Source organism: Miscanthus floridulus, chromosome 16 (assembly GCF_019320115.1).
Source record: "Miscanthus floridulus cultivar M001 chromosome 16, ASM1932011v1, whole genome shotgun sequence".
In the NCBI taxonomy this organism is placed as follows: Eukaryota; Viridiplantae; Streptophyta; class Magnoliopsida; order Poales; family Poaceae; genus Miscanthus; species Miscanthus floridulus.
The window spans coordinates 113660886-113677643 of NC_089595.1; the positions used below are offsets into that span (position 1 = coordinate 113660886).

At 42.6% G+C, this 16758-nt stretch overlaps 1 pseudogene; it reads left to right on the top strand.

Moving 5' to 3' along the window:
• The first annotated feature begins 2388 nt into the window (after window positions 1–2388).
• LOC136511321 (uncharacterized) lies at window positions 2389–3635 on the top strand (annotated as a pseudogene).
• The last annotated feature ends 13123 nt before the right edge of the window (window positions 3636–16758 follow it).

Genomic DNA, 16758 nt, shown 5'->3' on the forward strand with positions numbered 1-16758 from the left:
GGGGATTTAATCCCCGCGGGGATCCCTATCCCCGCAACACGTGAAGCACGCTCGCCGCCGCCGTCGTGGACGCCATCGACGAGCACCTAACAAAGCACGCCATAGTTCCACCTCGACTGCCGCGCTCGCCTCTGCTGCCGCCGAAGCCGTCGAGCTCGCCTCTGCTGGTCGGATTCGGAATAGAAAGAGGGAGAGCAAGACGGAAGAGGCCACGCTCGCCGAAGCTGCCGACGGCAGAGGCGAGCTCGAGGCAGAGGGAGAGCAAGACGCGGGGTGCCCTCGCCGTCACCGCCGCTCACCGCTCTGCTCCCCCGTTCTCCCTCAGATCTGCTCCTCCCCGTGGACGCAGGTCGCAGCGCCGCCGCACGGCCGGCCGAGCCGAGGCCGCTGCCGATGACGCCCCACGTCTTGCTCTCCACCTCGCCCCACGCACCTGCTCTGCCCTCTTCCCCTCCTCCGCTCTCTCTCTCTCCTCCGCGCTCTTCTTCTTCGCCTGGGTCACCGCAGAGCGAGAGAGCGAGATTGAGGACGGGAGCGTGCTGCGTGCGAGAGCGAGAGAGCAGCGGCGGCTGCGGCTGCGGCTGGAGGACGTGAGTGCCGGATAGGGAGTTGAGGAATTAGGGTTGGATGGCGCGTTATATATCTCCGTGACTTATTGGGCCTTTACATAGGCTAGCAAGCTGCCTGTTGCGTGCTTCACTGCTTCGCGGGGATCGGGGTCGGGGACCAGGCAACCATCCCCGTCCCCGCCATCCCTGACGGGGACAACATTCCTACCAAATTCTTCTCCGTGGGGATTAATTCTCCTCCATCCCCGTCCCCTAATGGAAGAATTCACCACGGGGAATCGGGGATCGGGTCCCCGTTGACATCTTTATTTACAACTAGGCCTGGATATAGCCAGTTCGGCTCGATACGACTCAGCTCGTTATAGCTCGTTATACAAACAAGTTACTCCCTCTGTCCTATATATTGAGTCATTCTGAGAAGTGGCGCTTGTACCAAGGACATGGATAAAGGACCTGCATACCCCTAGTATCCAATGATTCCATCAGATAAAAGAAGTGTGCTAGTACAACCGACAGCAGATAAATTAAATGTGCATGTATTCTCCACCACCGCACTGAGTTCTTGAAAACCCACTACCTACCGTGATCAAGGCCATCCACTATAGAATATTTATACATAAAAAATGAACCAACCCATGAAAACATCTCATTCACTCGTTTGAAAAACATATTACCACCAAATCATAGCGCCAAAACAAGAGGCGCTCTTTTTTTACACGCACAAGGCAAAACCAAAAATTTAAACCAGCAGGCGCCATTTTCACTTCTCTGGATATCAATCCACTGCCCAGGGCATCCCTTTCAACCAGTCCACATTCCACTTGAACCATTCTATTTCCATGGCCATAGACTTGAATGCAACACCAGAGGAGGAAGGAGAACAAATGCCAGATCTGGACAAGGCACCAGGCGAACAAGATGTCCATGATTCCTTCCAGGTAGCAGTCAGGTGAACATCATGAAGCTCAACTTTACCTCATGTCTCCCTTGAAGGTACAGGTCTGGCTGATGAACAAGTTGGAGGGGCCAATCATAGAGGAACAACAAAATGATGTTCAAGGTAAGCACATCTGGTTCTCTCCCAAATTAAGTTTGTACTTGTTCTAATTTTCTCTCTGATTCCTCTACTAAAATGAGCGTGCTTCGATTTTTTCCTCGTTTCTCTATCTCCTAAATTGAGTGCAGCAAGGTAATTTTATGACTTGTTGGATTAGAATTGTGTGTAGCAAAGGTTTCATGCCGTTGAAAAAGGTAGAAAAAAGTTTAATCTTGTATGACTATGAACTGTTCTCGTGTCCTAATTTAAGGCACTTAAAAGAAACATTAAGGTTGCACTTAAAAAAATTAAATTGATGAGCATGGCAGCAAAGGTAGCAAATAAAAGTAAATTTTTGTACCATGTCAACAAATATTGCACTGCTAAATCGATTCTTGTCCATTATTATTCCATCCATGTGAACCTAATTAATATTATTCCTTTCTCTATCATAATTCAAGTAGGGGTCAAGATTTTTTACTTTTTACTCACCTGAAACCACCAGACAGGTCAATATTTTTTATTAGTACAGTCCAATTTATAGGGGAGGATAACTCACAGGTGCACTTCAAATTGATAATAGAAGGTGACAATGTTGGCTACGCATTTGATTTAAATGATACGCAAGAAGGGGCACAAGACAACCTGCATGCGAGTGCATATTTTCATTAGTACCAAGGCATGTCAAAATGTATCCAAATCTATGTATTGACAATACGCACACATGATCAAATTTTTTTGGTAGGCGATGACGACATTCACTAACCGGATGAACAAGATGCCATGGAGTTTGGTGTCTACACAGATGGTTTTGACGTCATATTTGATGAAGAGGAGTTGCCCGACTCAGATGACGAACAAGGTCGGGAAACCCAGCAAGAAGCAGCATCAAATACGACCAAGAATTTGACACAAAAACAAAGGCAAGACATATATGAAGATTTGCTTCGGCATAGCAGTAATAGAAAATTAAAAAGAAGCAGCACAACACTTATTGCTGCAAAGTATGGTGTCCATGTGCGTACGGTACAACGGGTATGGCAGAGAGCTAAAAACGCAAGGCACAAGGCATACCAATAGATATCGGATCAAAGAAACCTAAGAACGGCGGTCGTAAAAAAATTGAAGTGGATCTCTCAAGGGTCATTGATATTCCCTTCAACAGAAGGGATACCATAAGGTCACTAGCCATTGCCCTCGATGTCAACAAAAGCACTTTACACATGTGGTTCAAAGCTGGAATGCTACGACGACACAGCAGCTCACTGAAGCGATATTTGAAGGAAGAAAACATGAAGGCAAGGCTACAGTGGTGTCTCTCTATGCTAGATAAAAGTACTCTGCCACATGATCCAAAGTTCATTGAAATGAAAGATATTATCCACTCAGATGAGAAGTGGTTCAATAGGACCAAGAAGAATAAGACTATGTACATGCACCCAGATGAAGATGACCCACATAGGACAGTGCAAAACAAGAATGCCATTCACAAAGTTATGTTTTATTCAAGTATTGCAAAGCCTAGGTTTGATGATGAAGGTAGATGCTATTTTGATGGCAAGCTAGGCATTTGGCCTTTTGTCCGAGAGGTACAAATCGTTGTCATTTTTTACTTTGGGCATGTAAAATAATTTTTGATGTTGCATTAATTGTCATCTAAATTTCAAGAACCTACACAAAGAAGGAGTGGCAACAGGCCAAGGGGCACTCCAATCACAAAGACAATGAAGGTAGATAGACGCACAATGAGATCTTACATGATCACCTACCTGCTACCAGCTATAAAAGCCCGTTGGCCTCAAGAAGATAGACACAAGACAATATGGATTCAACAGGACAACGCGCCTTCGCATGTACTAGCAGATGATGCAGAATTTGCTGCTGCAGTCGCCAATACAAGCCTTGATATACGCCTTTTAAACCAGCCTGCTAATTCGCCTGATTTGAATTGCCTCGACCTTGGTTTCTTCAATTCTCTCCGTTCGTTAACAGATAGAATCCCATCTAGAAATATGGATGACCTCATCTAGAATGTGACTACAGAATATGAAACCTATAACCCAATCATTCTAAATCGGGTGTTCCTGACACTCCAAAACTGAATGATAGAAGTTATGAAAGACAATGGAGGGAATAAGTACAAGATCCCTCACATGAATAAGGAGAGGCTAGAGACACAAGGCATGCTTCCTAAAGCTCTTAGTTGTGATAGGCACCTAGTTGAAAGGGCTTTAGAATTGTTGAGCAATTAATGGGGGCTTTCATGCAAACTAGCAGCAAGGATGCTTTTGCGTTGGTCAGCAAGTAATGCTGATGCAAACTAGCAGCAAGGATGCTTTTGTGTTGGTCAGCAAGTAATGCTGATGCAAACTAGCAGCAAGGATGCTTTTGTGTTGGTCAGCAAGTAATGGTGTTGTATAGATGCTTTTGCATTGCTCAGCAACTAAAGCTATTGTATATGTAACCATGGTTTACTTTGTGTTTGTTCATATTTGATGGATTTATCATTGTGCTATCCACTTCACATTGCAAGCATGACAAACACAATAAAATAAGGCACTGCACATAAACCATTACTCCTCCAGAGTACAAGCAACCAAAAGAGCATTAGTACGTTCTACATATTGTTGCAATCATGCCTAAACAACAGCAGCAAAACACTACTAGGGCCTATGTACAATCAAAAGACCATGCGAGAGACAACTTGTGTACAGCCTCCATCACAAGCAAAAGGCCTCCACTACGATCTTGGTAATTTACGCCTAGTGGTAATAATGTTTGCCACAAAACATCTGTTAACGCACACTTGAAGTAAGTGATCGGGTGTGTTACCTATTCTTCATAGTGAGTCACTTTCCACCTGCGAATGGCCACGCAAATCCACGCCATCATGCACCCAGCTTGCCCCATCGTCCGTTGACATATCAGAGATGCTAGCCTTTTGGTCTCCAAGTTCGTCCTTGGGGCTAAGGTTCTGCTCCATGTCCTCCTTGCCTCTATTGTTCTCCAACATTTGCTTAGAGGTGTCCTGCTGCTCCTTCTCCTTAGACCATGTCTTAGGATCCTTCTCTTCCTTGGTAACAATTTGCCTTGCACGTTCTTGCTCCTGCTCCTGGGATAAAATAAGCTGACGCCATTCATGAAGCATGCGCCTGCACATAGTATGTACAAATGGTTATTAGACAGCCATCCTGAAGCCCGAAGGCTAGCTGATTACGCAACAACTAGTATATTGCCCATGCTAACGCTACGACGATAAACCATGTTGACATCTTAAAAGAAAGCAGCACCGTGTAAATCTACCCCCTATAATATACCAGTTAGAATAAATCTACAGTCATACAATAAATGTCTGCTCCACAGTCATGACCTATGCTACATCCACACCCATGAATACCCATGTTTATGTTTATAACATGTGACTTTATAGTTATAGTAAAAAATTAAGATTGTAGGATAGTAGACTTTATATGAAAATTATTTTGTTGCTGAAATATGTTATATAGAAAAGAATTGATAAGATAAACATGTGTGAGTGTGTCTGTAAGCAAAAACTAAACTTACGTAACAGAAAAATATTAGATTTTCTAGAAGAAGGTAAAATTGCATTTACAAAGAAACAAATACTCAAACTAATTTTTTAGCTCAACTAAAAACAAAATGATTTATACGTAGCACACGCTACAAATTTGGTATGTGAAACCGCAGATAACAACACAATATTTAACAAGGAGTCAACAAGATCACTCATAATTTACAAATGGGAAAGCAAGTGTCAATAATTTCCTTAATCTCTGGATTCAGAGAGAAGAGGTTCCGGAAAAATTCAATGTGATATGAGCATAAAAACATAGTGTTTTGAGCAACATTGGTATACATTTACAAACTCAAAAATAATTAATAATTTGAAATTTCATCATCCCAATATTTCCTTATTTATGCATCTGGTCGTCTTATTGAACCCACAAGCCAATCCATTGTACATTTATTATTAGTTGAATCCATGGGCTCACATGTACCATCAAACAGAAATTTAATCGACCATGTTTTCATATTCAGTAAACAAATTAAATCTGCAAGGACAGTTACTCCAACAAGTTAGAAAAAGATGGGACAAAATCCAAAAAACAAAAATTAAATTACATTAAGGAATTATCCCATTTAGTTTGACCTGCAAATGGCATTGTATCAAAGAAAGTTAATCTTCCAATCTATCAAAGTTCTCTATAAGACTTCCAAGGAAAAAAAGGCTTGGGACAAATGCAGATACAGGTTAAGAAACATATTTTCTCTCACTAAGCCCGCAAACCAAGGCATCTCATGGAATATATATATGGTACTTAGCTCCCACACGTTCTACTTGAAACTACTGAGGTAGGGTATGCTGGCATCACTTGGCAATAAGACTGACCTCAAAAAATAATTGCTTGCTAACACATAGAGCATACCCTAACTCTGAACTGAAAAATTCAACATGTATCACCTATGTAGGAATTCAAGATAAGACTGATTTTCTATTTTCTTCACTTTAGTAAGATCCCGCTAGGTAGATAACATATATGATTCACCTTGTGTTTTGATGTGCTAGCATGAGCGGAACCGGACTATCATTAACAATTTCAGGCACGAAACCCCAAATCCATATTGCAGTAAGAAGGAAAACTCATCTTTCCTTGTCAGTATCTAAAAGAGCCTAATTGTAGTGGGTGGCCTTGATTAATGATCTCTAATTAAGCTTGCATGCTCACTATTTTTCCTGAAAGCAACAATGTTCTGGCTTTTCCAAAGTGCGAATATACAAAAGCTCTCCGAAAACACATTATGCAACAAATCTTGATTTACAGCTAGGCGTAGTAAGCATTGGCATAGTGCCAAAACATTCTTTAGCCTAATGTCACATCTAATCAGATGCATCATTAGATCACGCCTTTCCACTCTAGCTGCATAGGCATACTACCAAAACAATACATAATAGAGGATTGAGCAGTGTATAAAAAGAAGGAAAAAGAAAAGAGAGAAACATTCTCCCCACAACCCAAAGCAAAACATGCATATATATATCCTTTAATCAAAATTCATTGAGACATACTTTCGGTCCATAGTGTTTGAAAAAAATGGCTTTACATGATCAGGATAGGGTTATCAGTTACCCCTCTAAATAAAAAAGAGGTCATTTAAGTATGGTACAAAGTTTCACTCACATACTAAAATACTTTGAACCTGTCGATGGGGAACCCTATGGGCCCCCATAGACCATACTGCAAGGAGGTAGGCCTTGGTAATAAGGCCTACAGCCCAGTCACCAAGAAGAACGCGGAGCAAAGCAACGTGCAAAACCGAAACTCCAACTCAAACTATACAAGGAAAGGCGCCCGAAGCGTAGCTTAGGACTCTGACCTTGTATCCGAATAGGACACAAACAACACCTGGACTATAAAGGGCTGGCGAGGGTACCCATTGTAAAAGGAGAACGTATACCCGATACTCAGAGCAATACAACGCAAATAGGCTAACGCCAAAACTGGACGTAAGGTTAATACTCGACCAAGTCGAGGGCCTGAACCAGTATAAATCGTGAGTCTCTTTGCGTAACTGCCGAATTCCACTATTTGCCGAAGCCCGAACAACTATCCTGGGTACCCCCGTGGTAGGCTATCGGTGGTAAAACATCGACAGCTGGCGTGCCAGGTAGGGGCTTTCGATGAATTTTTTCTCGAGAGTTCGGCGGACCTCAACCTCAAGATGACCTTTTCAGCGAGAACAACCTTTGTCTTCGGATCCTAGATCTGCAAGGCTGACGGTGACGGCAAGCTTCGTACCCATCTCTGAGAAGAAAAAGAATTCGATGACGAAGTTCAATACAAACTCGCCGAGAAGATGACGAAACTCTCAACTTCGGATACAACTCAGAATAAGGAAGAAAGCAGATACGAAACCGACTCTGAAAAAGAGATACAACCCGATTCCAAGATAATCTTCACGACACAAGAGCCAAGCCTAATTGGACTCGGAGACACAACAACAATCGCGAAGGGATACGACCCGTACAACTCAAAGAAGAACTTGGAAACTTACGGACTACGCAACGTGGCATCAGTCTATCAACACTTTACCCAAAACAAGATGAACTCAGCAAGAAGAATACTCCTAGAGGGAGCACAAGAAGGGATGATCATGACAGTGACCCCGCAAGATTATGTGGTGCATTGGCCAGGTTCTTTCACCTCAAGCAAAGTCCAGACTGGCACGCGCGTTGAAGAACTACCTTATCAAGAGGGAAAAGAACTCGGATCTAGTTCATAAGCTACAGACAACTCAACCAAACGAAGGATGGAATACCGTACAAGAAGAGCTCGGAATAGGTATACTGTATACATGGCAGAGCAGTTAGAACAATCTTTGGAACCACCACAGATACCAGATATAAAATCTTCAGACAAATCAGAAGGCAACATCTCACCAGATGAGAAAAGCGACAGCAACGAAAATGATGAGCAAAGACTAACAAGGCTAAAGAAGAACAAATTGAAAGCTGGAAGGAGGAACCGGGCTAAACAAAGGAAGCAAGTCTGGAATAAATACAAAGCGGAGCTAACGGAATACAACAGAAAGAAGGTAGAAAAAGAAGCCACAAAAAATACAAAAAGGGAAAGAATTGAAGAATTAACAAAGGAGTTGTACACCCTCACGAATAACGAGAAAGCAAAGGAAGACCAGAAGAAAGAAGTTGGGGGATCAGAAAAATAACCCGGCGAAGAAATTCCACAGGAGCCACAAAGGGAGCAGCCACCCAAAAAATCGAATTTTCAAAGGATAGGACCAGTAGAAAGTGGTAATATCAATGGAAGGAAGGAACACTACTCAAAGCAACAAGAAAGAGACAAACCAGAATTGAGCCAACGCTACCAAGAAATATCAAGAAGATTTGACAAAGAAGATGACTACGGAGAGTCTGAGTTAAAAGAAGATAGGTCTTATTACAGAAGAGCAAGATCGCCAGATTACGGAAGAACAGAACCATACGACAGATTCCCTTGTTTCGTAGGAAGACTACAAACTTTAAAGCTACCGCACAAGTTTAAACCAGCAAATCATTCTAAGTATGATGGCAAAGTCGAACCAAGACAATGGCTAAGGGTTTACTCCCAATCTATTGAATTAGCTGGAGGAGACGACGACATCAAGGCTCTATTCTTCCCAATGGCCCTCGAAGCAATGCCGCTATAATGGTTTGACAAATTGAGGCCAAGATCAATTAGGTATTGGGAAGACTTGCAAGAAGCTTTCTACAACAACTTCGCAGGCATTATTACCCATCCAATGACTACAGCCGAATTGAAAAGAGTAAAGCAAAGGAGAGGAGAAAGTCTAAGGGAATACTATAGAAGATTTAGAGAATTCAGGGCTCAAGTCCACGACATTACTGATAGGGAGGTGATAGAGGCCTTTGTAGAAGGAATCTGGGCAAACTGGCAATACAAGGACTATTTCAATGAGAACCCGAGAACAAATGAAGACTTCAAGAGGGTTGTTGAGAAGCTAATTTTGTCAGAAGAAAGAACTCAGCACAGATTTGCTAGGGACAACCCAGAGAATAGAAGACCCGATTACAGACAGCAAGACAAAAGACCAAGGCAGGACAATATGGTGGCAACCATAGACAACAAAAGAAGATACAATGGCAATGGTAGCAATCACAATGACAACTACAACAATAGCAACAACCGTAACGACAGCGGTTACAATAGTAATAGCAACTATCAGAGTAACAACTACCGAGGAAGAGCACCGAAAAACATAGAAAATATGCCGTGTCACATACACCTAGGGGCGAGACACAAGTTAGTTGAATGCAGCACTTTTCAGCGGCAATTCATGAAGAGAGAAAACAAGAATCAAAACAACTCGAAGCCAAAGCAAGAAGAATCCAAGGAGGAAAAGAGAGATGAAGGAGATTATCAAAAACCCCAATGCCAATTAGTGGTGATATTTTCAGGTGTTCCTAACACACGAAGCAAAAGACTAGAGAAACTAGCTCACCGAGCCATCATGGCAGCTAAACCAGCCATCCCAAGATATCTAGATTGGTCAGAGTACTCCATCCACTTCACAAGAGAAGACCAATGGACCAGTGCAGCAAACGTAGGATGCTACCCGCTGGTACTAGGTCCAACTATCGTAGGAGTAGCAGTAACTAAAGTACTCATCAATGGAGGAGCCGAGCTTAACATAATTTTCACAGATACTCTCAAAAGGATGAATCTGGATTGTGAAGGTCTAATGACACCCACAATCACACCATTCTATGGAATAGTACTCAGCAGAGCAGCTATGCCCCTCGGACAGATAACCCTACCCATCACCTTTGGCACACCAGACAAATACCGGATGGAATTCATCAAATTCGAAGTTGCAGACTTTGAATCATGCTACCATGCAATACTTGGGAGACTAGCTTTAACAAAATACATGGCAGTACCACATTATCCATACCTACTGCTCAAGATGCCAACAACAAAGGGCGTATTATCATTGAAAGGAGATCTAAAGAAAGCACATGATTGCGACGTACAAGCAGTACAAGTATCCGAAAGATTACAAGATATAAAGGAAGGAAAGGAGATTGCAATGCTGGCCAACGAAATGAACCCAGATGAGATTAAGATACTGGCTAAGAAGCCAAGCAACTTCGCACCACCAAAAGAAGCCGCTACCAAGACTATTGACCTACTGACTGGTGATCCGGAGAAGACGGCAATCATCAGTGTAAATCTAGACCCCAAATAGGAACTCATGCTCACCAACTTTCTTCGGGACAACAAAGATATTTTCGCTTGGAAGCCAGCAGACATGCCAGGGGTCCCAAGGGAGTTGGCTGAGCACATAATTGATGTGAACAATGGGTCCAAACCCGTTAAGCAGAAGTTACAAAGATTCGCTCCAGACAGAAAAGCAGCAATCAAAAAAGAGATCACCAAGCTCATGGCAGCAGGATTCATCAGAGAAATAATCAACCCAGATTGGCTTGCCAACCCAGTCCTAGTAGAGAAGAAGAATTCAAAAGAATGGCGCATGTGCATCGACTACACAGACCTCAACAAACATTGCTCAAAAGATCCATATGTCCCACCAAGGATTGATCAAATCATCGACTCGATAGCAGGATCAGCTCTGTTATCCTTTCTAGATTGCTAGGCTATCATCAAATATCCTTAAGAGAAGAAGACCAAAGCAAGACTTCGTTTATTACACCCTTTGGGGCATATTGCTATAAATCAATGCCTTTTGGGCTAAAAAATACAGGGGCAACATATCAAAGAGCAATTCAAACTTGCTTGGGGAGTCAAGTCAGAAGAAATGCAGAAGCATACATTAATGATGTAGTAATCAAGATAAAAGAACCAGGATCATTGATAGAAGACCTCGAGGAGACTTTCAAGAATCTAAAAGCATGGTAGTGGAAGCTAAACCCCACAGTGTGTTTTTGGGGTACCATCAGGACAACTACTCGGGTTTCTAGTCAGTAACTGAGGAATTGAAGCAAGTACAAAGCAGGTTAAAGCCATCATGGATATGAAACCTCCAAAGAAAGTTAAAGACATACAGAAGCTTATAGGATGCATGGCAGCACTCAACAGATTTATCTCTCGACTAGGAGAAAAAGGGCTACCTTTCTTCAAATTATTGAAAAAGGCAGAAAATTTTGAATAGACAGAAGAGGTAGAAGAAGCATTCCAAAAGTTAAAAGAATACTTGGCATCATCACCAGTAATGACACCACCAAAAGACAAAGAGGACATGATGCTATACATTACAGCAACCAAGAACGTTGTCAGCACAACAATTATGGTTGAGAGAGAAGAACCCGGACACGCATACAAAATGCAAAGACCAGTCTATTACATAAGCGAAGTACTAACAGAATCAAAAGTGAGATACCCACATGTGCAAAAACTACTTTATGCAGTGTTGATATCATCAAAAAAGCTGAGACATTATTTTCATGAACACAAGATTACAGTGGTAACCAATTTTCCACTTCAAGACATTCTACGCAACAAAGATGCAACAGGTCGGATATCAAAATGGGCAGTAGAACTCGGTGCTCTCAACCTAGACTTCAAACCAAGAACAGTAATCAAATCTCAAGCATTATCCGACTTCATTGCTGAATGGACAGAAATCAGTCAAAAAGAACCCGAACCAATACTTGATCATTGGAAAATGTATTTTGACGGTTCCCTAAAGTTAGGAGGAGCTAGACCAGGAGTACTATTCATATCACCAGAAGGGAGATAGTTAAAATATATGCTACAAATACTTTGGCAGGCAACTAACAATAAGGCAGAATACGAAGCATTAATACACGGTCTAAGAGTTGCAAGCTCACTTGGGATCAAAAGACTACTTGTCTACGGTGATTCAGCTGTAGTAATCAATCAAGTCAACAAGGATTGGGATTGTACAAAAGATAATATGGATGCGTACTGTGCAGAAGTCAGAAAATTGGAGAAAAATTTCCAAGGGCTCAAAATTCATCATGTACTAAGAGATTCCAACATTGCAGCAGATGTGCTAGCCAAATTAGGATCAGATAGAGTAAAAGTACCACCCAATATATTTGTAGAAGAACTCACAGCCCCATCCATCAAACAACTCAGAAACATAGAAAAAGAGAAGGAGACAACAGATCCAATGGAAATAGATCAAGCAGAAGAACCAGACCGGTCAAGACAAATCATGGTCATACAAAGTGATTGGAGACAAACATACATTGATTTTATCAAAGAGAAGAAACTACCAGAAGACAAAGCAGAAGCAACTCGGGTTGTACGAAGAAGCAAAAACTACGTTCTGGTGGGGGATAAACTATACAAAAGAGCAGCATCATCAGGAGTACTGCTTAAATGTGTTCCGACAGATAAAGGAAAGGAAATCTTGGACGAAATCCACTTAGGATGCTGTGGAAATCATACAGTCTCTTGGACACAAGTCGACAAAGCATTCAGAACTAGTTTCTATTGGCCAACATCACTCAAAGATGCAGAAGAGCTCGTCAGAACATGCAAGAATTGCTAAATGTTTGCTAGGCAATCACATGTGCCAGCTCACAACTTAATATGCATACCGCCGGCTTGGCCGTTCTCATGCTGGGGGATGGATCAAGTCGGACCACTAAAAAAGCAAAAGGAGGCTTTGAATACATATTTGTGGCAATCGATAAATTTACAAAGTGGATTGAATACAAACCTTTGGTCAAATATAGTGTAGAAAAGGCAGTGGAATTCATACAAGACATCATGCATAGGTTCGGCATGCCCAACAGAATAATCACAGATCTTGGTTCACCATTTACAGCAAGAGAATTCCAATACTGGGCAAGAGATTGTGGGATAGAAATCGACTTTGCATCAGTAGCACACCCGTAGGCTAATGGACAAGTCAAAAGAGCAAATGGACTCATATTACAAGATTTAAAACCAAGATTATATGAAGATTTGAAAGATTATGGTGGAAAATGGATCGATGAATTACCAAAAGTAGTATGGGGTCTGAGAACCCAGATCAGCAGAGCAACTGGATACTCACCGTTCTTTTTAGTCTATGGATCAGAGGCAGTACTACCAGCCGACTTAATATGGCTATCTCCAAGAATAGAACAATATGAAGAAGGCGAAGCAGAAGAAACAAGGTGGTTAGAAATTGATTCAATAGAAGAAATAAAAGATAGTGCAATCATACAAAATACAAGATATCAGAAAGGGTTATGAAGACATTATGACAAAAGTACTCAACCTTGATCACTAAAGCCAGGGGACTCAGTACTATGACTAATCCAGAAGAAAGATGGACGACACAAACTACTCAGTCTATGGGAAGGACCCTTCATCATGAAGACAACAATAGGACCCGACACATATGAGTTGATGACTCTAGATGAAATACCTGTAAAGAACACTTGGCATATCAGCCAGCTCAAAAGATTCTACAATTAAGTACAATAGATTGTACTAAAGTTTCAAGAGAAATAAAATAGAGATTATTCAAGAAGAACAACTTCAAATATGAGCCCTGTCCAATGGACAGAACCAACCCATAATTAGGTTGGGGAAAAAGGGGCTTCCCTATTAATAGCCAACTCAGAAATAGTTGTGCTACACGGGCAATCTTGTCACTCAATCATATGGAGATGGTCTGACTGACGACCAACGACCAAATAGCTTCTTGGGTAAGGAGACCCAAGCTAGCATTTATCACTCTACCATAAAGAGATGGTACGACTGACAGCCCTGTCCAACGGACAGAACCAACCCGTAATCAGATTGGGGAAAAAGGGGCAGCCCTGCAAACAGCTCAACCTAGAAACAGTTATTGCTATACGGGCACAATCGCTTACCCCAAGAGCTAGTACGATTGCTTACTTACCCTACAAATAGCCAACCTGGAAACGGTTGTGCTATACGGGTCTGGTCGCCTACCCCAAGAGTGGTACGATCGAATACTTTGCCCAAGAAGCGGCACAAACACTCCGACAACTCGGTCGTCTACCCTAAGAGTGGTACGATCGACTACTTCGCCCAAGAAGTGGCACAAGCACTCCAACAGCTCGGTCGCCTACCCCAAGAGTGGTACGATCGACTACTTTGCCCAAAAAGTATCACAAGCACTCCAACAACTCGATCGCCTACCCCAAGAGTGGTACGATCAACTACTTCGCCCAGAGAGGGACACAAGCACTCCAACAATCTGGTCGCCTACCCCAAGAGTGGTACGATCGAATACTTCGCCCAAGAAGCGGCACAAGCACTCCAACAACTCGGTCGCCTACCCTAAGAGTGGTACGATCAACTACTTCGCCCAGAGAAGGACACAAGCACTCCAACAATCCGGTCGCCTACCCCAAGAATGGTACGATCAACTACTTCACCCAGAGAGGGACACAAGCACTCCAACAACTCGGTCGCCTACCCCAAGAGCGGCATGATCAACTACGTTGCCCAAGGAGGGGCACAAACACTCCAACAACTCGATCGTCTACCCCAAGAGTGGTACAATCGACTACTTCGCCCAAAGAGCGGCACAAACACTCCAAACAACTCGGTCGCCGACCCAAAGAGCGGTACGATCGACTACTTCGCCCAAGGAGTGATCTACAGTACAAATCAGTTGATTACCCCAAGAAAAGTATAATCAACTCCATCAACTCTACTACATCACAAGAAGAAACAAGCTATGGCAAAGCAGAAAAAAGCCACAAGGAAAGACAGGGTGAAACTTTTCCATATTATTCAAAGACATCTCAGAAGAAAAAGAAAGACAGGTCGAAGCCTACTCATTTCAGTCAAAGACAAATTCAAAAGTAGGGCAAAGCCTGATCATATTTTCAGAGACAAGTATATATTACAAGAAACCACAAGTTCATTACACAAAACATCTAAGGAGCTGGCGGCACAGCAGGAAGCACATCCATCTGTTCCAAGATTTGGTCTGTAAGACCACCAAGCTCCACCTTCGCCTCATCCCATCGCTACGCAAACTCTGTAGTCACGGAAGGATCTACAATCTGCTGAAGCAGAGCATCAGGAGTGGCAACCCGGATGAAGGATATAACATTGTTTACACAACGGTAAAAACCACCCTTGACAAACTCAAAAAATCGAGTTGACAACATCGGGATAATGCCTCTCAACCCTTGAGCAAAGTCCTCCTGGCGACAAACAACAGCAATAATAGGCTTCACAGCTTCATAAAGAGCCCAGAATTGATCTTGGGCACCTGTCAGCTTAGTTTGGAGAGCCCAAAATTGATCATGGGCAGCTGCTAACTTCTCCTACAAATCTTGCACTGACTTCAAAGCCTGAACAAGGTCACGATCAGCTCTAGATCTAATCAGCTTGGCCTGAGCAAATAAATCTTGGGCATCTTTCAATTTGATATCAGAAGAACTTACAGACTTGGCTTGATTTTGAGAAGTACGGAGGGTATTGACCATCTCCTCTCATTCTTTCTGCCAACTCTCCTTATCCTTAATAAGAGCTAAAAAGAAAGCAGACAAAGAATTCAAAGAAAGAAAGAAAAAATAAGGCAAAAAAAGCAAGTATGCAAAGAAAGGAGAACCCACCAGTTTTTCTTTCTTCAACACGGAGACCTCATTCTAAGCAGCAGTAACAGCCTGCAAAGATGAGTTGCGCACCTTCTTAGCCTCAAGCATCTTAGCATTGAGGGCGGACTCCATCAGAGCACGCTATGCCTTCTCATAAGTTAGGACAACTTCAGTCCGAGCCAGCTCATCTTCCTTTCTTTTCAAATTGGCTTCAACAATGGCAATAAATTGCGCCTCATGAGGACCGAACAAGACATCCTGGTCTTGAAATAAAGACTGCAAAGTAAAAATATGTGAGACAGCAGCAGAAAAAACCAATATCGAAAGTTAAAAAGAACTCGAATACCTTGAGTTTGGCGCCATACGCGCCTGAGAAATTCTCCCACAAAGAAACCAACTCAGACAGCCACTCAACATGACCGAGTTGGACCAACTCCTCCCCACCCTGAGTTAACAGGAGAGTACTTGGAGTAGAAGTCAAAGGCTGGCTGACACTAGAAGTACCAGTAGCATCCATAGCAGCAACAGACAAAGGATTATTATCAGCCAGCTCCCCATTCACTGCATCCTCCCGAGCAGCTGCTTCGAGGTTGTCCAACAGGGACAACCCGATCGGCAGAATAAAAGCAGCAAAAGGGTTGCCTAAGTTCACTTCAACTCGGTGCTCCATTGGAGGAGACACCGGAGTTCCAATAGCCTCCTCCTCAACACGCGGAGCAGGAGAGGCAATACGTGGAAGTGAAGCTACAAAGAAAACAACACATCAGATAGAAAAGAAAAAACCAAGAAAGTAAGCATAAACGGGAAAATAACTTACCAGTAGTAAAATCTTGTAGAGGTCCACCAGCATCAAGAGCCAGGGAAGAAGAAGTATCCTCAGAAGGCCTACATTCGAAAAAAGAGCTCAGGCCAGTCAGAGAAAAAAAGCAAAAATGGCGAATCAGAAGACAAGATAAATATACTTACTTGATAACCTTCTTAAAGTTTCCAGCCACCCCTGAGAAGCCAAGATTCAGGAGAGGCACATAGAACAAATCATACTCAACCAC